This window comes from Acanthochromis polyacanthus, chromosome 6, assembly GCF_021347895.1.
Source record: "Acanthochromis polyacanthus isolate Apoly-LR-REF ecotype Palm Island chromosome 6, KAUST_Apoly_ChrSc, whole genome shotgun sequence".
NCBI lineage: Eukaryota > Metazoa > Chordata > Actinopteri > Pomacentridae > Acanthochromis > Acanthochromis polyacanthus.
The window spans coordinates 22,309,209-22,333,490 of NC_067118.1; the positions used below are offsets into that span (position 1 = coordinate 22,309,209).

The 24,282-nt window shown below is 39.5% G+C and overlaps 1 protein-coding gene across 3 annotated transcripts in view; it reads left to right on the plus strand.

The window, feature by feature from the left end:
* lama5 (laminin, alpha 5) overlaps positions 1 to 24,282 on the plus strand; it is a 128,856-nt gene that overhangs the window by 20,778 nt on the left and 83,796 nt on the right. The gene's annotated exons all lie outside the window — the stretch shown is intronic.

Here is a 24,282-nt window from a genome sequence, read left to right on the forward strand (position 1 = left end):
TGGTCTTATGCTCCTACTGAAGGGCAAAGAGAGAAAGGATAGACGAAACCCAAAGAATGACAGCTCAAAGGGCTCAGAGTGGAAATTAAGGGGCAGGACTTGGGCTGTACTCATGAAACGGAGGGAGAGAGTTCAATATCTGTTGGCTGGATATTTTAGGATGCTCTTGAATTGATATGTCAGTATGACAGTCTATCCAGTTTAGTTGCAAGACACAAAACTTGAGATTAATATTCAAATAAGTCCTAAATCATAGTAGAAATCATTGTTTCAAGCTTTTATTGATTCATTGTAAATTAAATATATTTGGGTTTTTGAATGTTCATCAGTCAAAATTAGCAATTTAAAGACATTTTCTAGATCTTTGGGACATTTCAATGGGCAGTTATTTATTGATTTTACACATTTTTTGACATTTGACATTTGACAACTGACGATTACTCATGGTGTCATTGATCATGAAAATGTGTCTCAATGTGTCATGTGCAAAATTATTACCACTTTGTCTGTGCTTCTCTGTATTGGAACATTAACATAGGTCACATTGCCCGTTTGACATGTCAAAATAGCAAAAAAAAAAATAGAACCGTAACTTGCCATATTTGCCACACAGCAAATAAGATAAAATAAGATACGATAAACTTTATTGATCCCACAGTGAGGAAAGTCCACTGTTGTAGTTTTGTTAGTGGCTTCAAAAGTTGGTGAATATAGACACAGGAACTGTCTGGAGCCCCAGTGCCTTGTTTCAAAATATGTATGTTTTTTTTTTTTCCATTTTCAGGAGCCAATAATAGCCAATTTGGCCCTTCCTGAAGCCATAAACTCATTTGCTGGATGTAATTTTGTCCTCATGACATTTGATCACTGTGTGAGGTAAATTTCTGGAAATACTGAACTTTTAAAAGTCCTGCATTTTAAAAATGGCTGCCAAGAAGACCATTTTTTGAAAATATTAACATGATCTGGTACAAAATATGTCAGATTCTCAGAATCCAACCAAAGTGTTTTACAGAACTTAGGTTTGGGTCCCAAATAACAAGCAAGTCAACTCTGAACAAAACCTGAGAGGGTGCAGCAACACCACTATCTGACCTAACAGGGAAACAGTTTGATTAAAGCCCTCTGCAATCCGGTTCAGACATGTCGACTCTCTGCAGACGGCAGAGCGACCCTGAGCGTCCATTCAGCTCCGTCCCTTTGTCTTGCAGTGTTTGCTCACCCTCACAACCTCCTTTTGATGCAGCAGTGGTCCTGGGCCCTCCCAATGACTTAGCATTCAGAATACTTCTCAATGGGCCCTTTATCGCACCATTGTGTCAGTGAGAGTGTTTGGCCCATTCAGAAAGACTGGGGAGAACAAACATGGAAGAAACAGTTGGTTGTGAATGGTGAGTGAAGTGCCTCAGATTCTTTGCAGAGAGACGAAGGAAATAGGATTCAATGGGAAATTAATTAAAAAGGAGATTAGACTGGTTAATCAGTCACTTGAGGAGCAAACAAACTTCATGAATGTCTGTGTTCTTATACTTTATTTATTCCTCCTAATTTGAGTGCCTTATTCTGTAAAAAAAAAGATTGCCCCTCTGAAAGAGAAAAATCCTCCTAAAGGAGTCGACCTCTTTTTAAAGACGTGATCTACCCAGGACGAGTGCATCCCATGTCAGGAGACACAAAAGTGAAATCACCAGTAGCTCAGTGTTTGGTCTTCATAAGATGTTTGGCCTTTGCAAGGTCTGTGTGAGCTGTTGACACGGTCTCAGAAGATTAAGCCGCTTTAGATAAAAGCCTTCACACAAAGACAAATTACCCCACTTTTAATCAAGATGAACTGATGATTGCTTTGAAGTATGATGCATTTTGTCATTCAAAAAATGTATGTGACTCCAAAATTAGATTAACACATTTTTTTAAGGAAGTAACACCTTCTTTTGCATGAAAATGTATCCTTCTTTTTTTAATCCTGGAACACACTGAGGTATGAAGATCTTATTTACAACTCAGCTGAGTAAGGAAATCAAAGATGCAGACACACAAATAGAAACATGTAAACCAGTGAAATATTTTTAAAAAGCTAAGCTAGTAAGATAATAAAAACATTAATTTGATGATTTAAGCTTTAAAAACAACCAATGACTGTAAATAAGAACTGCTAAAAGTAAAATTTTATTAAGGTTAATTACACACAATCCCAACAGCCACTGAAAATCTTACGTGACAAAGATTGTATTTTCATATAATTTTAGTGAACTGGTCAAATTTTAAGTGGACAAAATGGATTTTTCATTACTTAAAAAAATCAGTTTTAATATGAAACACTCAAATACTGTATCTTGGTGTTTGTCGAATGTGGAATTCGGACAATTTAGAGTTACCAATTACCAATTAACCTCAGCTTTTTTTGGACTGTGGGAGGAAGCCAGAGTACCTAGAGAAAACCCATGCACAGGGAGAACATTCAGACTTCAGGCGGAAAGATCCTGGAAAGGCAGGAACGTGAACCATGGATCTTCTCGCTGCAAGGCGAAAGTGCTAACTACCAAGCCACTGTGCAGCCCACAATATGTTGTCTGTCTTAATAGCTTAACTGCTACACCCCTACAGAGAAAGCCAACTGAGCATCCTCATACAGTATTTCAGCATCAACAGAAAGGAGTTGAGTGTCCTCCTCAAAAGAGAATCTGCACTTGCTTGCCATGAAGGGAAACACACACCAGCAGTCTTTGACATAGCTGGAGTTTGAACACAGTTGTTTCCCTGGATGTGGCACATCACAGCTACTGCGCTGCTATCTGTAGGACACATCTGCTTTATACTGTGGACAAAACTTTGAAACACAGTGTTTAAATGGATGCTTTGTCATGCCAGGAAATGAGCCTCTTTTTATACCAGATCATGGATGAGGATTGACTGATATTGTTGCAGATGTTCATAGAGGTTCTTGGGTAAACACGTTTTGTCCTTTACCGAACCCACAGTGTTCACCTCTAAGTGTTACAATGTAACATTTTGGATCTTCGGCCGACATTGCTATCAGATATTTTTCTCAGTTCCAGGTCTTGGTATCAGCATTAAGCACATATTGGTCAAGTTGTGGACTTGTCCAGCTGCAGCGTGTAATGAGGAGTGTGTGCAACTTCCTCTCAAAGCTAAACCCAGACATAAAAACAGGTTCTGTGTCAGGCTACGTCCTCTCCGAAGGACACAAGTGACTTTGACGAGTTTTCTTCCTGCTCTGCCAAGCCGGACTAAGAATAGTCGGATGCTAATGTCTGCCTACTATCACACAATGAGTTCATTTAGATGTGATTTTAGAACTGGAGTCAGTCGGGTTAGATTAAACTGTGATACTGTGTTTACTGTGAAATGACTTATTTTTCACATTTAAACTGGGTTTTGTTTAGATATAATGCAGATCCTCTGTTTGAATTATCCTGTAATTCAAACTTTCTGTAGATTTTTTTCTGCATAATTGTTCACTTTTCCATCTTTGTATGGTTCATCAATCTGCTGTGAGATTCACAAAATGTATTACTACTATTTTCACGTGAATCTAAAGATGCTTAGTTTGTCACTATCTTTTTATATTCATTTTCCTTTTGTCTTTCTGTCCTTCCAGTTTTGCTTCAGAAAGTCTGAACTGTAATTTGTCTTAAAAACTGTCAGCAATCCATCTGTTATCTTTATCCATATTGCACTTATCAGTGTTTTGGTGAATGGAGAAGGAAATTCCCCACATACAATAAGATGTAAAGAAACTGAGCAAAAAAAAGGAAACCAAATGGCAGGAGGCAAAGAAACAGCAGGGACAAAGAGAGAAGTTCACCCGTGTTAATGTGACAGTAAATATTGGTTTCAGTCAGGTCGACTGCAGCAGACTGTTTGAGTTTCTCCTTGTTACTGGGCTGGAGAATAAAATGAAGGACAGGGGGCAAGAGAAAAAGGAGGGTGAAGGAGGGCGTCAGAGGAAATGTCGGGTCAATAGGTTCGTCTTTAACATTATGCTCAATGTATTTTGACAGTGCTTATCTTAAACATAAAAACAGTGAAGATCGCACAGAGAAATGACAAATCCACAGTTGTCAGTCCAAGAGTGAACATTAGAAATAACCAGCAGAGCACATATTCATTTTCCATCCAGCTGTTCAAATCTGAATCACAGATTTCCAGGGATTTATTTTAATCCAAAGCAACAAGTTTCAGTTTCTGCTCAAGATCTCAAGGATGTTGTCTTAGGGATCAAACCGTGTGTGTGTGTGTGCGTGTTGTTTCCAGTTACACTCGACTTACACACCCTGAACGCTCATTTTGCTTCATTTTGAAGTCATTTCAGGCCAAACCGGTCCATCAGTTTGTTCCTAAAGGCCCTGTCACACTCTAGCATATAGAGCCAGCGTATAAGGAACATATGGACTTTTTGGGGATACGCTGACATACACTGAAACACGCTAGGGGTACGCTGGAATACGTTTCGACTACGCCGGGGTACGTCCGTGTATGCTGACGGCCAAAACATTTTTTGAACATGCACAAAAAATTTTTGAGCATATGCCGACGTATGAATTTTACACTCCTCATACATTCATCCAACACGGTCTCACGGGGATTCGTGAAACTGTCACGTCAGTTTTTGTTTCGGTTTCGTGCGCACCAACACGATGTCGTCATGTTTTTCGTGCCGCTCACCACGAGCGAAACCCGCTGTGGTAATCACATCTGAAAGTGGTTTATACCGGCGGATTCATGACAATCTAAGCTGTCCATCGGCGTTTGCGGCCGCTATCGCGGCCGCCGCTGCGGCCACCACTGCGGCCACCGGACATTCTTTAAATTCCTATGCAAATTAGGCGGATTCATGACGATCTAAGCTGTCCATCGGCGTTTGCGGCCGCCGCCGCGGCCGCTGTTGTGGCCAGATGTCTGGCGGCCGCAAACACCGATGGACAGCTTAAATCGTCATGAATCCGCCGGTATAAACCACTTTCAGATGTGATTACCACAGCGGGTTTCGCTCGTGGTGAGCGGCACGAAAAACATGACGACATCGTGTTGGTGCGCACAAAACCGAAACAAAAACTGACGTGACAGTTTCACGAATCCCCGTGAGACCGGGCTGATTCATCACGCTACTCATACGCTACTCATACGCTGACGGTACGCTAGGCTCACGTTACTCTAACGGTCATTAACCGAAAAACGACCGCATATGCTGAAAAGTTGTGTGTATAAACAATTTTTCGAAATGTTTGATACGTTCCTCAGACGGTGGCTCTATACGCTAGAGTGTGACAGGGCCCTAAGTAAAAATATGACATACATGACCCCGCAAACGAAAAATCAACAACTACACAATTTACATATTTCATATTTCATCACATTGATATCTCTGATTAGCAAAACCGTATTCAGTTATAAAAATTATATACAATTTTGTTATTTTATGATATAACAGTTTTTTGCAACTGTTTAGAAGGTATGTTGTAGTCTTGTACGATACAGGCAAATGTCTTATCTGCAGATGTGGGTTTTTCCTTGCAGAAGCAAGTACTGCTGCCCTTGCTTCTGCAAAGGTTGAACCTTTTATAAAATGCAATAACGGTGGAGACATGTGAGCATGCACAGAGCTGATCTTACTGGTGACACCCCCACACCAAAACAAACAAACAAACAAACAAAAACACTTGTTAAATGTGATAATTAAGTAATTTTTTTAATGTAAAGAAAGGGCAAAGACAGTACCAGAAAAGGACATTTAGACCTGTTAGTTGAGGTGCTGGCTCATTGCAGTTCAATGTGCTGAATGGTTCTTTGACAGACTTGGACACTGCAGAGTGCCACTTTTATTTCTCCACTGTCTGTGCCAAATCTGTTCTATGAAAAAGGCCCAGATGTATGTGGACTTTTTTTTTTTTTTTTTGCTGTATCATTTCAGTGCTGGAATCAGTATATTTGGACATTTATAATATCACAGTCAGATTTTCGGTATCGTGACAACACTACATGTTGTCTTACATTTATGCAACTGCAGGATGATTTGATGGACAGAAGAAGGAGGGGAGGGAGGCAAACAGAGGGGAATGTTTTCCCATAGTTAAGTCATAAAATGGTGAATGGAAGCGGGACAGGGGTGTGTGTGTGTGTGTGTGTGGGGGGGGTTGTGTTTGTTTGACCCACATACACACTCAGGGGAGGGAAGGGTAGGGTGTGTGATCACACTGATTGGTAGTTTTCTAAATGCTTCAAGAGCCAGAAAGCTTTCAGACCTTCTCGCAACTGATTTTATACTGATGAAGCAGTTCAACTATAGTCGAGCAAAAGCTGCTCTGTTGGAGAAACAAAATCAGTCGGATTTGAATTTGATATATCAGCTTGTGACTCCTTTCTTTACTTTATTTCAGTACACTTCAATGAAGAGGTGATGTGTGTCCACCTCAGCAAGCAGCTAAGTGTTTTTAATGAAGTTTGGAGTCCACGAATGCGACCAACCGTGACGCGCTTCACAGGGTGAAGTCCACGTTTAAAAGCCCATCACGCTGTGAAACTCCCCACCTCAAAGAGAGAGGCTGTTTGTTGTTGGTACATAGAAGAGAAGGAGAAGTCATGACTGTGTTGCTTTTAACCTCTGAGTGTTGCACTTGCTGCTCTTTGCAAATCCTCAAACCTGGGGACAAATTAATGAGACACCAGCAGCTGTGTGCAGGGATTGAACCTGTGACCCTGTGAACATCAGAAGGCCCCTTTCACCGCCGGGTCACTCTGCCATCAAAGCAGATAGAGATACAGACAGACATTTATACTGACGGACGGACATGGAGGAGGTGTTTATTGGGGGCTGAGGAAAACCAGCCGAGAGCCGCTGCAACTGTGACTGGTTCCATTAAAGCCAACAGCTGAGGAGCCTCAGCACTCCCAGCCACCAGTAACAAGCAGCCTTACACTGTAACACATAGTGGGAATACTTGGCATGGTCGGGAACGTCTCTGTCTGTTTGACGGACATCATACGCACCAAAAACAAAAATGTCAAACTGATATCTAAATAGCCAAGTAGTGTGTTATGTGTTTCCATCTCACTATTTAAAGACTCTCAGAGACAACTTTTTAAAGAAGGACAGCTGCTAGGAGAGCATGCTGAAATGATTTGTGGATGAATTGATTAGTTGATTGACAATCGATGAGCTCTGGTGTGACGGACGAATCAGTGTCACTCATGTCTTTTTCAGTCAGTGTGGTAGCAGTTGCTGGGAGAAGTTAACATTTTTTTTTCTATTTGTAGTGCGTGAAGTAGTGAAGTAGTTTATTAGAGCAGTGAGGTGCCGTATTCTTAATCCCAATGCTCTGATTGGACATTTGTCTCTCTAGCGATTGGAAATAACTACTAATGGGTACAACACTTTAAATGAGAAGATCGACTGAAGGACTGAAGAAACATCCTGATTTTAGGTTTAGATTTGGATCATCTTTTAGATGAAATGCACATGACAGATGAGTTTTGGCTCTGATAAATGGTATATTTGTGCAGTTTAAATTATTATAGTTAATCATTTATGAGTAATGTTGACTTAATATGTTTGGGTTTTGCATTTTTTTTGTTATTGTTATTTTTTTGCTTCCCTGTTTAAGATCAGATGTTTTCCAAAAATGAATTTTGGGGTTTACAGGCTGAATAGATTTTGGTTAATTTAAGAATTCATGTTAGATCCAGACCAGTGACCACTTGATGTCTGCTATTCACTACTACAGATGTAAATATGGAATAATTTCTTTAATCAGTAATCCTATCACTATCATTAATGTAGCATTGCATCATTCCAAACACTAATCTGGCTATCCCTGCCACTTGACATGTAGCATTGCTTGCAAAAAGCATGACAGTTTTCATATGTCACACTGTTCTAACTGACCCCAATGTGTGACAAATGTAAAAGTTCTGACTGGAGGTCATTAAGCTTCACACAACTGTTTGTCATGGTGGCCCTTTGTTTGCTAAACCCCTATGATGCTTACTGCTTGTCCACATGCAACTGAGCTTTGTCTGAAAGAGCAACTCTGTGGGTCACTACAGTATAAAACACCAAGCAGGACTCAGCACAAGCTAGGAACAGTAGGTAAGTTGGAATAAACAAGCAAATTTTAGGTGTTGTAAATGTTGTGTGGAGCAGTGCTACAACAGATGCGACTGTCATGGTTTCCAAACAGTAACTTGAAAATTTCAGGATGTGAATATTGTGATAACATACTGTTAACATTGCTTTGTGAAGCATTTAATTTGGATTTTTCTAACGGATGCTGTGATTGGTGATGTAGTTTTTCAAAGCTCCAATTCAATATTTCTTGTGTTGTACTTGTTTAAAAATCTCATTTTCCGAATTTTCACATCAACTTGATACCACAATATCAGTTGTTGTGACGTCGTAGAGAAATGAGGACAACAATAAAGCTGAAACACAGCTTATTTCTGATCGTTACTTGCTTGATTTATCTGATTATGTCCTTCTTAGAAACCGTAAAGTTAATGCAGAGAGCTGCTGTTTGATGAATAAGTATGTTGACAGATGGTTACTATCAAAAGTCTTGTGTGTACCTGCATGCACTTGAACAGTTTTTACCTTCAGGAGACTTTTTAAACTCATCGTCTCCTCCGCGATCTCTCTCTTCTTTAAGACGACTTTTCCTTCCCCTCCTTTCTCTCTTATCGTTCGTCCTCCTCCTGTTCCTCACTAATTATGGAATTTGACCCAGCTGTCTGTTATAATAAGGGATGGATGGAGGACATGAAAGCAGGAGTGGATCAGGACCGTGGAGAAAGTCAAGGTCACTGGGGAGGAAACCTCCCTTCCTTCTCTGTCTGTCCTCCCTTTCTGGACCTGTTTTTTGATTTTCAAATCTTTAACTATATTTCCTCTCCCATTAAATTTGGACACAGCTGGGAAATTTTCAGCAGCAGATAAATTTCATGATCATTTCCGACTTTCACTCTGGCAGCCTGCAGACTATTTCATCTTACAGAGGCAGGAAGCATCTGAACTTTGTCACCATCATCTTATCACTTCATTATTTTTTGAATCATTTACAAATTGGGAATAAATGTGTCAGTTTCTATTTATATGCTGCTGTTTTAACTTACAAGTGACTCAACTTAGCAACTATAACCCAACTCTTTACCTAAATTTTAACCTTCTAACAGCCTTTATGAACAATCTGAACCCGCTCTTTTTAGCTAAAGGTATTTTTGTGTGTGCAGAATTATAAGAACTCCACATTCTGGAGGTCTAAAGCACACAAAGATAGAAAAAGTGCAGACACACCAGTAGAGAGAAAAGTATTTTTTTTTTCTGCCACACACACATTGCCAGAGTTTCCATATCCTGAGGGGATGTTGAATTGTGGGACAGGATTGTGGAACGAGGCATCAATCTGTAGAAGAACCCTGAGGATAAACTGTTCCTGTCGGCCTCTCCTCCACTTTCACAAAACTCCCATCACATTTCTGTATTTTTTTTACCTTCACTCTTTTATTCTCCCACAAGACTAACATGTTTAAAGCCGCTCATTCAGTTTTAATTGGCAGTTTCTTTAACAAAGCGTGTCCTTGCTTTTTTCTTCCTTTCTACTAGGTAAAGTGGATTATGGCATCCTCAGGTGCCAACATCTATGCTCCCTCAGATACATCTCATCAAACCTGTCCTAAATGATGAGCATTTTTTGGCCCTTTTCCTACATTTCCCCACCTTCTTTACATTCCCTTTCCTCCTTCCCTTCCCTTCTCTGCTTCTTCCTCATCTGTTCTGATAACAGTTGTCTGGGAGGAGGCCTCAGTCAGTATTTCCATGATGGAAGTCATCTCTCTTATCGCCCCTCCTTGTCCTCTCGCTCCTTCTTCTATCTTCTTCGCGTCTGCTTTTCTTTTCCTGCTATCTTGACGACTCTTTTCTCTGTATTACCTTTTCAGCTGTCATCCTCTTGTCCATCTCCGTGTGACTTTTTTTGGCTCTTCTCTCGAGTGCTGAGTTCCCTGCAAAGCCGGCAAGTCTGAAATTTGCTTGTTATGTCCAGCATCCATGTTTACAACTTGTGCAGCAGTTTATTTCATAAAAAACTCATTACATTTGGAAAACATCATATACAAATCAACCAAATCTACAAAAAAGTTCCTTCCTGACCCCCTCATAGTGGGCTTTGTTTTTGTTTGTTTTTTTACACAAAAACTTTATTTGAATTCAGTGAAATCATGCTAGAAGATAAATCTGGTATCAAAATGTAGATTACAATAAGACCTTTCATTTGACCAACTACTTATCCCACATGATGATATAACCCATAGAGATTGGCAAAAATGCACTTTTTAAAAAGTTTTCTTCTAAAAAATTTTCGGATTCTGAGGCGGTCAGATGGGAGGGACTGATTTGTTTTTCATAAAATGACCAAACAGACTTAAGGTGATTTATTTTCTGTGTATTTTCTATATTGACAGCAATGTTATGCATTAGAACTTTAAAGCTGACATAAGATCATATATAGATCTGCGCTGGATAGTCTTGGAATACCAAATTTTTTTCCTTGAGGAAGTCAGTATTTCCGACTTATGCAGCAGATCGCCACGGCTTAGCTCAGCTTGTCGTCTCCTGTCCTGACATGTCAGTGAGTGGTATATTTGGGCCGGAGCTTTTCGCACTGTGCAAACCAGCGTGAGGATTGAAAGATAAAGACAGTCAGTAACCTTTACATTTCTGAAATGTTTGAGAAACCCGGGCTGAGCGTGTACGGGCCGGCTGCATGGATGTATAGGTGTGAGAGTGCAGGTTTTCTCTGTACATCTTTAGCCTCTGGGTAGTAAAATGCCACCTGGAAAACCATGTGGTTGGAATATTAAGGTGGTGGTTATAGAAAACATGTAGGTTGTTATTAGGTACAGTCGTCTGAAAGTGTTCGTTGGGTTTTCTCTTCCTTTCATTTACAGGCCTGTAAGTAAAGTGTAGTCCCAGGCGACTGCTTCTTCTGTCTGGAAAAATGACATGAAGACGACTGTTGAACTCACCGACCGCTAATAAGCTGCAAAAACCTTGTTTAAAAGCAAAGAATTTGAGTTTACAGCCTGTTTATTCTCTGTTTAAATTGCAGCACTAGATCATTTGAGGAGCTTACAGGTCAGTTAGCCCCAGGCCGGCTTTGACATTTGCCCCTTTGAGTGTGGGATATCTCCACCCTTGCTTGAGGCTAACTAAACTCCACTTCAGACCAGCCTTATCTCTGTCTTTTCAGTGCTATCTTTCTGTAGTTATCTCAGTCAGGACTTACTGTTAGTCCTTGGTAAAGCTAAAAAAAAGTAGTAACAATAGTGAAAAAGAAAAGCAGCTGCTGCATCTGCCAATTTTTGAAACTTTTCAAAACCAGCAATCTCATACCTATTGAAATACCTGCTATTCTAGAGTGACTGCTTAAAACACTGCAGTGTAGATAGAGTGGTATTGTGGGGAAACAGAAAAAAACATGCGGCTAATGATAACTGAAGCTGGATTCAGCTGCTGAGAGCATTTTTATCCATATGATCTGGTTGGCCCTCTGGGTTTCCCCTGTAGTGATTAATTAATCACCAGAAAGTGAACCAGCAAGTATTTGGCTAATAAATAACTTTAGCTGATCCGTTCCAACCCCACAGTGTTTGGAATAGCACCCCTATCTTCCAAGCATAATATCCAAATTTTCCTAACTGGAATTCTGAATGGACGGCTGGTTGTATTCCTTTGGGAATTAAGAGAAAGAAAGACTTGACTGGCTCTAAAGGCAGCCCAAAAAATTGATTAATGTTCACACCTGTCCTACATTTCTGCCCTGCGATTGGTTCCTTTGTCTCAACCTGCTGTACACTCCTCTACTTCCTCTTCTTCCAACTTCCAAATTGTTGTTGTTCATAGTGTAAATATACTGGATATATATCATCTCATCTCATATGCACTACTGTTTCATATTGTGTGCCACACTTTAAAAATATATACTTAAGAAGAAACATACTATAATGTTCAAACACTGTAAAAGCTGATTTAAAAAAAAAAACTGTGTACTTTTGTGTGAACACACACTGTAAAAGAACACATTACTATTTTTGATGTTGACATGTCGACTTTTGGCCTTTTTTCCCCCAGTCAACATGTAAATTAACATGTTCTTCTGTGATTGTACGAGTTATCTGTAATTTAACAAAATGGAAAATTTGTAAAGTAACTATATTTTTCAAGAAAAGAACAATTCAAACTGTTTAAAAAAAGTTCACTTCTGCACTGCATTTTGCATATATATCTGCACACATTCATGCTACTTTCAAAGCTATAGCTCTAGACATTTTGCACTGCACTGCACAATCACTGCTTCTTTTCTGGTTAGATACAGAACTATTTCCTGACTTTGAACAAACAAAACTTTGCAAGGAATTGTAAAAAAAAAAAAAAAAAAAAATCTAATATTTATTTAACCATTTGTTCAGTTGCATACCCCTCCTCGGTACGCAAGCAGGTGGTTCCTTTCCACCTTTAATAGACAATTAGAGATCTTTTCAGACAATGCTTCGTATAATTTGCATTTTAAACATTCTAAATAATTAGCTCCTCTAGTTTAAAAGACACATTATCACTTTCATACTAACTGTGCTGTTTTTGACCTTTATAATTCAACAAGACACATTGAAAGCAGCGTCTACTTTCAAACAGTGAAACCTAAAACTGTCAGAAAATGTTCTCAATGAAATCTAAGAGGAGCTGTGAGAGTAGTTCCTTAAGGAATCCAGGCCAGGAATTCTGTCTTGGAATTCCTAAGGAAATGTAGACTGAGGTTCCTGCTCCCCTGGAGAGAGTGACTGTGCAAGGACAGTCATCTTACTCTGCAAAGCATTTCACAGCTGCAGGACTCTTCAGTTTTTATGCAAAGGCTCCCAGCTGTCACATCAGCTGAACTTCAATCAATAAATTTTGCTGCAAAAAATGGCTTTTCTACCAAAACATAACATATCTATAGCACTCGGGCTGCTCAATTAATCAAATTTTAATCACGATTACGATTATGGCTTCAGGCGATCTCAAAATTAATGTAATCGAGGAAAAACGATTATTTGGTGTGTTCCGCTATTTGACGCGCATGTGAAACTCAACCACAACGCCCCCGCCCCCGCCCCCGCCCCCGCCCCCGCCCCCACGTGTGTGGAGATCCAGCCAGGTGATTTAAGTACTCGTGAAGATGGCAGAGGGGGAGTCTGAACAGCGGCGCTTAGTTGATAAAAAAGGCAGATCCACTTCGTTAGTGTGGGAACATTTTGGATTCGAACAAGACTATGTGGAGCAGAAACGCATATTTTGTAAAATCTGCTGCAACGTGGTGTCTGCACCGCAAAGCAACGCGACCAACCTCTTCAACCACCTCAAACTCAGCCATAAGGTAATTTATGACCAACTCATGAAAAGGCAGAAAGACAAGAGCACAACTCCCACATCGACGCAGGCGTCTATCAAAGCCACACTGTACAGTGCAACTCCTTATCTGTCAAGTTCTGAAAGGCACAAAAAAAATAACAGATGACATTGGATACTTTTTAGCTAAAGACATGTTCCCCATTAGCACAGTGGAAGGCGAAGGCTTCAAGAAGTTGGTCAATACTTTGGATAAGCGTTATGTTGTGCCATCTCATCACCGTTTTTGCAGAGTTGTTCTGCCAGCTATGTATGAAAAATGCCGGGCAAAATTGACAGAAGAGGTGAGGAAAGCAGCAGAGTTCGCCATCCCATCAGACCTTTGGTCTAGCCACACCATGGAGCCGTATATCAGCCTCACCATTCATTACATCGACGACAGGTGAGACAGGTTTTAGCCTACTGATGATATGTTATAGCAATAGTAATGCTGCTGTCAAATACATCTTTCTTTGTGCTTACAACTTTAAAATCAAATATTCAAATAAAATGTAGTCTTCTTCTAAGTAAATATTTACCTCATTAACTTTACATCAATATTAACTTATGAACAACTTTTACAAATGACATGTTTCTTCAATATATTCTCAACATGTACGTTGTGCAATGAAAATAACAGACTAGGCTGGCTAAAAATTAAGCAAATCATGTTAATTTTTCAGAATCACGACCCACTTTACTAGACTATATTGTTAGAATATACCATAGTTTGTTGTAGTGTTATTTATTTATTAATATCATTAATATTATCGACGTTTGACCAGCCTTTACAGATTTAATGTTCACTAAATGCTATTCCAAACTTGTTCAATAAATGCTGTTCCAAATTCAAAGGCATAATCGTGTAAATAATCGTGATTATGATTTTTTCCACAATCGAGCAGCCCTATATAGCACTATCCATAGTTACTGGTTCACACACACACACACACACACACACACACACACACACACACACACACACACACACACACACACACACACACACACACACACACACACACACACACACACACACACACACACATACATACATGCATGTATACTCAGCTGCCCATTAATTAATCCTCAGAACTTCCATTAGCATAACCATAAAAAGAAGTAGAAAGAACTCATTAACGCCTTCAATGCATGCAGTTATAAATCCATAAATCATAAAAAAAAAAAGAAAATTAAAGTTGTAAAAATGGGAAAAACCTCAAATCAACGTTCAACTTTTTTCAGGGCGTGCATCTGACTTTACATACTATAGATATTTTACCTCTTAGATTTTAAATGTCATTTCATTGCTTATTTTCTACTTGCTCTGTGTGAACACAACCTGCTGTCACTGGATTTTTGTTAAAGACTTTTGGTCGCAGCTGAGTAAGAATGAGTTTAAGGTTGAACTGGAGAACGAAAATGTTTAGTTGTTTTTACACAATCTGGTTTGAGCACAGTTTATTTTCTGGGAATTTTTAATTAGATATAAAGAACAAAGCATTTTTCATGAAATATCACAATTTTCACCCTTTGATGCCTATTGTTGCGAATTTACAACATACTACTTTCATTCAGACTGCAGCTGAGATAGCGTATCCATTCCCCTAATGCCGGTTTGTGCATATACAATACATACCTCTGAACCTTTTGCAAGCACTGGTTTCTCATAGGACTGGTTTGAGTAGGACCTAATTATTATATATCTGTTACTATTATTATATATCTGTTCTATGTGTAATAGATAAATGAAAAATCTCCACTTATTTTAGCATCAGCTGGAAAGCAAAAACACACACAAAAAAAGTTTTTTATTTAATTGTAAATAAATTCAGGCGTCAAGGAATTAACCTTAGGTTGGGTTCAGTTTCCTGACTGAACGTCACGATGAATAGTTAAAGGACGGCGATTTGTTCTGTTTTTACAGTTTCTGGCTCCGATAAATAGTGTAAATTTGGTGATGTTTTTAATAGACAACATGCCTGTTAAACCTGGTGGCAGAGTTGGAGTTCCAGGGGGTGATGCTATATTTGTAACCTGCTCTCAGTGGGTTCTTGGAAAACAGGGACAACATTGTGGTCATTACATGAAGGAAAATGTTCCATTCATTCTCTTATAATTCTAAAACAGATCCAAATATATTTGCCATGAAATGCTGCTTTTGATCTCTTTGAAATCCTGATTTATATACAAATGAAAACTTTTCTCATTTTATGTAAAGGAGCTTTTGAGACACAGTCAAGTAAAGCTCAAGTAAAGCTCACCAAACAAAATTGCAGAAGAGAGCAAAAGATAAGATGAACTACTTTTCCTGCTGATGAAGCCAGTCAGGTTTTTGTTGCGAGAGTGTGTCTGCATGAAAAACAAAGAAGGAAAGAGATGGAGAAAGGGAATGGGGGGTGTCGATGAATACATGTTTGGGGAGGATTAGGAAAGGAAAAAGAAATACAAGAGACACACTGAGATTGACTTGGAATGTGAGGAATGACTCTGCTCTCTGGGAGCTGTACAAGCCCGACACACACAGCAGTTGCTGTGTCTCCAGAGACTCACACTGATACTGTACAAGGAGTAAATCAACTTTTCACTACTTCTACTGGGGATTCTCTCTGTGTGTGAACCTGCAGCTGCTGCTCAGTCTGGCACCACTGGATCTGTCTGCAGAGACCCATTACACACCGACTGACAGATTACTGACAGATAAGTCGAGTCAGTGGCAGCAGAATGGATGGAAAGACCGATGCCTGCAAGTTACAAATGTTATAAGGACAGGGTCATTAGGTTTCATGTTTGACATCGTTTGACATTTCACCATTCGCTCTCATCCACTTTCAAAGAGAATACAACTTTGATTGTCGGTTAACCCTCCGAACCCAAAGCACTCTCTAGACGTTTTCTGCTCCTGTCACATTTCTACTCACTGTGGACTCATTTTTCACTGCAATATAAATCCTGGAAACCGTAAAACCATGGCTAGAAGTGAGTGAACTCAGACATGTCTTCAGTATGACAGTTATATTGCACAGAATGGCATGTTACCAATGAGCAATTCAAGGACCATTGGGAAGTTTTTACAGTTTCTGGTTCTGAAAAATAGTTTCATGCTAGCAGCTATTAGGAATCAGAGCATTAAGGCAGCTGATAAATATATTACAAACATTAAGGAAGACATTATGTGAAGAATCTATCTATCTATCTATCTATCTATCTATCTATCTATCTATCTATCTATCTATCTATCTATCTATCTATCTATCTATCTATCTATCTAATCTATCTAATCTATCTAATCTAGTATATTAGCAGTTAGCAGGAATTTTGACTATGGGCTACATTGCTCAAATTAAAATATTAACCTCTCTCTCTGGGGAACAATGATGAAAAGAATTCATTGCATTAAATACATTGTAAATCAAATACAAGTATCCACTGACAGATACAGTCTGCACCGGAACCCTTAAAATATACACCTCTGGCCTGTGGGATAAATATACATTGTTTATGCACAAGACTGCAGGATGGTCCTTTAAATCTCATCCACATCCTGTCAGATGCAGCTGCAGTCCATGTCTGTACTTAACAGCGCTTTCATTATTCCCTTAGCTCTGTCTCTTATCATCCTCTCGCTGCCTGTCTCTCTACCTCTGGATTCATTCTCCAACACATACACACACACACACTCCTCTCTCTCAACACCCCCAAGACGCCAGAATAATCTGTCCATCCGCCTGGATTAGTGCAGAGGAAAGTCTCACTCCCGTCTACGCACAACAGATCATCTGTCTGTGCTGTGTAGTGTCAGAACATGTGGCTGCTGTCGCTGTGGGAGTGTGTGAGCTGTGATTAAAGAGCACTCAATGATGGATCTGTTCATTAGGGGTCCATTCAGAGTGCATTAGTGCTGAAGTTAGTAGCCCTTTAATTAGTTGACCAACCAAAAGCAGGCAAGACTGATATTTAAGTATTTCATCAACAGTTATGTGACAGATAAGCCTAAAATTTCAGTTATTTAGTGCAGCGTTTCATCTACAAATGTCCATTTTGATGTTAAGACATCCATCACTGGTGTGTGCAACTGAAGCTTTGCAGTATTTCTGGGCTTTTGTAAACATATTAACATGTGTGCAATGTTGTGATACTGTAATGTCTAGAATATTCATGCAAATGTAAATTAATTTCTTCTGCAGAGTTACAGTTTCTAAACATTTATTCGATTTATTTCGGTAATCATATTATTGTCAATTTTTTTTAACTTTCTGACTTTCTTTAGGTTGCATTTTCTCAGTTTTTTCATTACGGAAGCCCCAACAGATTAGATTTTTGTGATGATCCTGATGTGGGAGTTAAACTAAAATATATAAATATGCACAGAAAGATGTGCCCTGCGTGGATTCGGGTGCAGATTCTTTCCATGAAAGGTTGTAAAGTCAACTTAAAACTTGTCACATAAAATTTTAATTAAGATTTGTCCACTCTTTATCAGTCTTTAATTAGTTAAATGTCGACTTCTTTCCTCCTTCCTTCCTTCATTTCTTTATATGTCCCTCTCTCCCTTTGTTGTGTGTCTCCTGTCTTATCTCCATGGTTACCTGAGGCACCGGGAATGTGGTGCCACCAAGGAATGTGTACAATTATTAAACCAGTAAGGGGCCCGACACACAAACACACACACCTGCATTCCTTCAAGCATATGGTCACATGTGCACATACGTGCTCAAACGCCGTCTACTGGTAGTTTAGTTAGTACGTATGAGTGCAAATCTGTAGATAGTGGTAAATCTAATGTATATTTTTGCCATTAACTACACTTCATGAATCCTGTAACAAGTCAAAGTGTTCATGAGGAACTGTGTCAGGTTTCGTGGTGTGGAGAAATAGGCCGGGTTAGGTCAGGTGTTTAGAGCCCCTGCAATTACAAACCTTTTATTATGAGGAAAAGGGTATCTGCACGTCTTGGAAAATCTTTTAAAATAAAACAAACGCAATTTCTGTTTGCTGAAGAAAAGGCTTTTCAGCGTAATAAAGTTTTAAATTTTATTTATGATTGTCTAGCGTATGTTTACTCACTAATATTTTATGGTAGTAATGTTACGAAATATTTTAGTCCTCGATTTTAGCAAAATATGTCGGATAGTATAATATGAACACTCAACAGCCATTGTTACCCTTGTCATGTTTGGAGGCTACGGCATTTATCACATATTTTGCCATTTGTTGTGTCTGATCAGTTTACCAGCAAACATCCATCATGATGCTCCCTATGGTTTGTGAACATATCATGTACATATCCATAATATTGCTGCTTCATCAGTCCGTTAATGTGATTAGATTATTTATTTCCTAAACCGTAAAAATTCTGTCCATGTGTGATGATAATTTACCTAGTGCATTACCACTAGTAAGTGTGACTTGCTGCTAGATCTTCATTCGTCCTGTGTCATTGTTGGGGGTCATTTATTATTCTGCCTAATTAATGAACTTACTGCTGTTGTTCTGTCATAAATGAAATTAACTCTACTCTCTTTGGAGACACTTAAATGGATCCTGCTGCTGTCTGATGCTGCAGGTATTTAATAAACTCTGAGGAAAGACTCCTGCAAACAGCTGGAAGCAGCAAACTGAACTCTGGCTCTGTGTGTGACAGCTCACCTAAATCATGGAAAGAAAAGCTCACAGTGTGTCTCCCCAGTGGTTCCTCTCCTCTGACTCCCCGGACTGATCCTGTCTTGGGTATATTTTATAGATACAAGTAATTAATGAGGTTACCAGCACTGTTGTTCCACCATTGCAAAAGCATGCAGCTCCCTTGCTTTGGAGATGCTCATGTGGATTCTGCTGCTGTCTGATGCTTCAGGTATTTAATAAACTGAGAGGAAAGACTCTGTGATGTTTTTGGGTGAACATTGGTGCTGAAATGTCAGAAAAGATTGTGGAAAGAAGTGCATATCTAAAAGAGGTTCAGGTACTGCAATAAATGAATGGTAGACTTTCATTCCTGGCTTCAGGTTTGATCATCTCCACTTCCATTGGCCCTCTTGTTATCCACCCCTCACTCCTGCTGTCATCACAGATCATAAGCCATCGCAGGTCTTAACCTCTTCACATGTCATTCCTAAGGACATGGCACAGTTGTTGAGAGGCCTGTCCTGCGAGGTTACATGATAGAGTCATGTTTATGTCTTTCTTTGGCTTACTAAGTGCACTTTTAGTGCCATGTCCACGTTAGTATGACACAAAGTGGCCTGTGGAAGTCTTTGATGGTCTGATAACTGTGCTCAGTTGAGAGTTTAGAGTGATGGGAGATAAAAGCTGCCTCAGCTCTGACTCACATTCAATAAAGAATGTTTAAAGCACCATAAAGTTAATTGTTGTCTTTTTCAACCTGTATCCAAGATGGCTTCTCAGTATCTGCCTGCCTTTTTCTTCTTGTATCTCATTCTCTCCATCAGTTTCTCCCCCTCCCATACTGTGACCTGTTGCTGGCTGCCCATTGCCATGGTAACAGCAGTTTGATTGATAGATCTGCAGGCAATTCAGGGAGGTTGACCTGGGAGGCCGCCACTAATCCATAAATCCCGTGGAGGTGTGTGTGCGTTGGGTAAAAAGGGGTCAGCAAAAACCTTTTGTTGGATGTGTGTGTGTTTTTATGCCAGGCAACAGACTGGCTCCCACCGAGAGCTGGAGACAGCCAGCTGAGAGACGGAGAGTGGAGTTTATTTAGCATTGTGTTTAGAATATATTTGCGACTGCAGACAGCTTTCAATGATTGGCAGATTTAAAACAATACAGTCATTATCAATGTGGCTGCAGGTGCCATGTGAGATCTTTATTTTACTTTTGTTTATTTAAAGTGTCACATTATGAAGGGTAACCATGGTTTCCAAAGAAGACTTTTGGTCACCTCTGTCTGACACTATTGGAGTTACTAGAGCTTGTGATTCTAAAAATCAACTCAGCTTTTTTCAGAAGGTCTCCAACTATTTTTCTCTTCTCTGATTAATCTACTGATGATTTATTTCTCAAATAATGACTTTCAATTGAACAAATGTTTAACAGTGTGACTCAGATCAGCAAATGCTATGGTCAAAAGCCCACCGGAAATCTTTGCTTGGTAATATCTCATCATCATTATCGAAACTGTTGAACAATGATGAATCATAGATGCCATACATTCCTGTGGTGGTAATGTCAAAGCTCAATGCTCATGGTGTTGTCCACTCCTTGCATCTGTCTGTTCAGTCTGGTTTCAATACACAGTTTGGAAAAGTGATTTGCTGACCAGAGGATTAAAAGCGCTACTAACTACAGTTGTCCATATACCAGTATACCAGGTATAGATCTTCAAAGTAAGAGTATGAAAAAAGAAATCAGTTCGATGGAACGTTTGATCAATTAATTCAAATGCATTAAATTCAAACTACCTAAACTTGCTCCATTCCTGGCTCATAAAAGGCCTGTCTTACCCTGATAATGGAGCCTCTTCACCCCTCATTGCTCTCCCTTTTGGCCTAGCATTTGTTTTTTTTGGTGCTCATTTCCACAAATTTTATTAAATATTATATTTCTACACCCTTGATTCTTTTGACATCTTACTTGCATAGTTGTAATTTGTGAGCATGTCATGTGGTCACGTGCCGCTGTCTCAGTGTCAGTGCAGATAACGTGAGACAAGTTAAGGGTGATGCACTAAGAGTAGATGTCCATGTTTGAGAATAACTGACCGTAATTAATTTCTTTGCTTAATGAGTGATGTTGGATAACTATTTCTTGAGATTTTGTGAACATTTTTGTGCATATAAAACAAACAAACAAAAAAACAAAGCATTCACATACTGATTTGTCAAAATACCATGTTTTAGTCTAGTTTCACAAACTGGTGGTCTGACTAAAGATCATTTATTTATGGAAACAAAAATATTTCAGAATGACTATTAAAACTAAATTTAAACAGGTAATTAAAAGATATTTGATGCAGATAAAAAGCAGAACTGAAAGATCAGGTGTAAATACAAGCAAAGTACCTCCATTTTGCTTTTACACTGAAAAGCAGATGGTGTCCTCCTTTTATTAACCACTCTCACAAAAGTTTAATTCTTCTTCTCTTGGTGTGGAGGAACCCTGACTGTTTTGCGTCATACGTAATAAAACTGAAATTCCAACAGAATTCCCATTTGTGCCACAACTCGGGGCAGAAGCTTAGTCCAGAGCACCTGATGTCTCTGTGTGTTCAGTCGTGTGCTTTCACTTAGATATGTCCTCGGTTCAAAGCATCTGCTCTGACTTCAGGTTGCTCCCTGAGCAGGTCAGACTTTAACCCTGGAATCAGAGGAATGCTTCTGGATTTTCCTTTCAATATCTTATTCCCCTGGAGGGATGTGTAGAGGCCTTAGATATCTCTCTAGCACACACACACACACACACACACACACACACACACACACACACACACACACACACACACACACACACACACACACACACACACACACACACACACACACACACAGACGACCTGTCATATACAAAGTGTTTCTGGTGATGGCTTCATATGTGTTTTAACTTTGTTTAGGTGAAGGCAACTGAAGTAAAACTTTAATTTCACATGTCCTTAAAGCAAAATTAAAGGGAGAAATGCTTCTCTTCTAATTTTTCTTTGACCACATGGCAGCATATGATTGGTCAGTGTGTGACAAACAGAATTTTTAGTTTGGAAAAGTAACAAAAAAATTTGAGTAGTTGAAGGAAAAATCTATACTTTCCCTCCTTTTCATTTAAATCCGAATTTGTTTTAGTTGTTGAATGTGATGTTTGAAAAATGCAAGTTTACCAGGTTCAAGCAGACTTAATTCTTCCACTCTGAGGCTTTGTAGAAGAAAAAACAGCAGAAGGGTGGACAGATGGAGATGTATGGATGAACCTGAGTGTCTTCTGTCAAGAAGACATGGTGACATGTTCCTCTCGTCTGCCCCCAAACTTCCATTATCCTTCTCTTTCGTTCATCAGCCTGAAACACACACTCCTGCCATTCCACAGTGATGGAATAGTGCTGGTTTTCTTGCAGGTCTTTGTGTGTGTGTGTTTGTGTGCTGGATGTGTTGTCATCACCTCTGACAGAGCTGCCTGTCAAACGGAGGAAGTCTGGAGATCACAGGCCAAACTCCACTGATGGATGATCAAAGAGTGTGTGTGAAACAAAGGCCAGCGAAATGTTGAGCTTGTTTTAGGACAAGCACAAATTTGTCTTCTCCCCAAACTCTTGGCTGTACACTGTTGAGTTAAGGCTACAGGTGTACACAGTATAAGTGATGTACAGAAACTGCTATTTTAATGACAGGGGAAAATGAATAAAGTGTCTCTGTAGTATTTGTTGCCCATAATTTATGACAAAGATTGCCAAAGTTTGCATGCGTTACATGCATGTGTTACATTTCCTCTTTCTCCCATTTATTGTCCATCTCTACAGCAAACTGTTGAAATAAAAGGCAAAAACCTGCCCAGAAAAAAACGCAAATTTTATTCATTACTGTGGTCTTCCAAAAGCTTTGTTCCAAATAAAAAGATGTGAAGGTCTCTTTCCTGACAGCTTCCCCCTTTTTTGGTCAGGTATTTCCTTAGTGTCATGCTGAATGGGGCATGCATGCCTCGGTGCCTCGCCATATCCTGATGATGTCATGTTGTGTGGGTGTGTGAGTTTGTGTATGTGTGCGCTTGTGTGGGTGTGTGCATGTGAATGGCTGTCTATATGTAGGGAGGGTGGAGAGTTGTTTTTTTTTTTAATTTCTATTTTTAATTGTACTTATTTATTGTCTTCTTTGTTTTTAATTCTTGTGAAGCACTTTGTGTTGTTCTGCATGAAAAGTGCTATACAAATAAATAAAGTTTGAGTTTTTGAGTAATGCCTCCAGCCCAAGTAGCAACCTCCAAGTTGGAGCTAAAGTGCCAAAAACTGCAGTTCCTTAAGTGGCCACTTGAGGTAGACTCCAAAAGTAAGTTCACCCTCATAGGCATCTGTGTAAAAACTTCCAACTTTACAGCAAAAATGAACATGTTTGCAGCCTGGTACAAAATGGTTTTGATCTCTACTAGCTAATCTCACCAGTCATGACAAAGGAATTGGGGCAATTTTTTTATTCGACTCACCCGTTTAAATTGTATCATTAGTTAAAATTAGGCGCCTCTGCTCCACTTGCAGTCTACTTTTTTGCTTATTTTTGGATTAGTTTGGAGTTATGAGCAATCAGGAGCTACCAAGTTGACAACATTCGTAACTGAGGGTGTATTTCAAATTTGCATACTTACGCTTTTTCCTGCAACCTTAAACTCCAAAGAGATGTCATAGGAGATGTTGGTATTAAATCCTGAACTGAAGTGAAATTATCAAGCAAATTTCATGAAGTTCATGAAACCTCATGGGTGAAGGTATTGAAAAGCACACTGAGCCCAGCGCTCGATTTAGACGGTCGCCAGGTCGCCGCGAGCACCGGGAATCATGGGAGGTTGATGACATCATACAAAGTGGCTGCCTCCATGAAGAAAACATGATAGGCGGTTCAGCTCGATCGAGCGCTCGATTTAGACGGTCACCAGGTTGCCATTTGCGACTAAAAACTTTGGAAATGGTGACCTGGCGACTGTCTAAATCGAGCGCTGTGAGCCTCAAAACAGCTGCTCAAGAAAACTGTGAGGGACATCACAGAGAGTTCATCTATCTTTCCTATTGCATGTTAAAACAGAAGAAACTAAACGAGCCCTCAGTAGAGGGCAGAACCACGCCCATGCATGATACTCTGTATCAATTTTGATCATCCTACGTATATCCCTTCCTACTTGATCTGCTGACCTCTAAC